This window comes from Mastomys coucha, unplaced genomic scaffold (genome assembly GCF_008632895.1).
Source record: "Mastomys coucha isolate ucsf_1 unplaced genomic scaffold, UCSF_Mcou_1 pScaffold22, whole genome shotgun sequence".
Lineage (NCBI taxonomy): Eukaryota > Metazoa > Chordata > Mammalia > Rodentia > Muridae > Mastomys > Mastomys coucha.
In genome coordinates this window covers 31,820,114-31,821,406 of record NW_022196905.1, presented here as the reverse complement: position 1 = coordinate 31,821,406, position 1,293 = coordinate 31,820,114, and the positions used below count along the sequence as shown (strand labels likewise).

General features: G+C 42.4%; 1 pseudogene across 1 annotated transcript; it reads left to right on the top strand.

The window, feature by feature from the left end:
- The first annotated feature begins 4 nt into the window (after positions 1 to 4).
- Positions 5 to 721, top strand: LOC116104516 (annotated as a pseudogene). The gene has a single exon (XR_004123937.1). The product of XR_004123937.1 is annotated as a heterogeneous nuclear ribonucleoprotein K pseudogene (transcript).
- Positions 722 to 1,293: the final 572 nt, after the last annotated feature.

Below are 1,293 nucleotides of genomic sequence, written 5' to 3'. Positions count from 1 at the left end.
TGATCCCAACTTTTATGATGAAACCTATGATTATGGTGGTTTTACAATGATGTTTGATGACTGCCGAGAACGGCCTGTGGGATTCCCCATGAGGGGAAGAGATGGTTTTGACAGAATGCCTCCTGGTCAGGGTGGGCGTCCCATGCCTCCTTCCAGAAGAGATTATGATGATATGAGCCCTCTTCGAGGACCTCCTCCACCACCTCCTGGTCGAGGTGGCCGGGGTGGCAGCAGAGCCCGGAATCTTCCTCTTCCTCCTCCACCACCACCCAGAGGGGGAGATCTAATGGCTTATGACACAAGAGGAAGGCCTGGAGATTGCTATGATGGCACAGTTGGGTTCAGTGCTGATGAAACTTGGGACTCTGTAATTGACACATGGAGCCCATCAGAATGGCAAATGGCTTTTGAACCACAGGGTGGTTCTGGATATGATTATTCTTATGCAGGGGGTCGTGGCTCATATGGTGATCTTGGCGGACCTATTATCACTACACAAGTAATTATTCCCAAAAATCTGGCTGGATCTATTATTGGCAAAGGTGGTCAGCAGATTAAACAAATTCGTCATGAGTCTGGAGCATCAATCAAAATTGATGACCCTTTAGAAGGATCTGAAGATCGGGTCATTATCATTACAGGAACACAGGACCAGATACAGAACGCATAGTATTCGCTGCAGAACAGTGGGAAGCAGTATGCAGATGTTGAAGGATTCTAATGCAAGTTACTTTTTTCTTTTTTATCATGTGAAGCAGTGTTCTGGAAAGTTTTTCTAAGATTAGTGAAGAACTGAAGGAGTCCTGCATCTTTTTTTTTTATCTGCTTCTGTTTAAAAAGCCAACATTCCTCTGCTTCATAGGTGTTCTGCATTTGAGGTGTAGTGAAATCTTTGCTGATCACCAGATGTAATGTTTTAGTTCCTTACAAACAGGGTTGGGGGGAGGGCATACAAAAACTAACATTGAAATTTTGAAACATCAGCAGAGTGAGTGACTTTTATTTTTTGTTCATTGTTGGTGTTTTTTAAAAAAACTCCCCCAATGTAATTATTGTGAACACCTTGCTTTGTGGTCACTGTAACATTGGGGGTGGGACAGGGAGGAAAGTAATAGTCCACATGTCCCTGGCATTTGTTCAGAGCAGTGTGCAGAATGTAATGCTCTTTTGTAAGAAACTTTTTATGATTTTTAAAATAAATTTAGTGAATCTACTTTTGGTGGTCTTTTTTTTAAAGGCAATTTCAAATGGTGGTTGACTTTTCCAGCCCACCCCTAAACTAAACACTAAGTT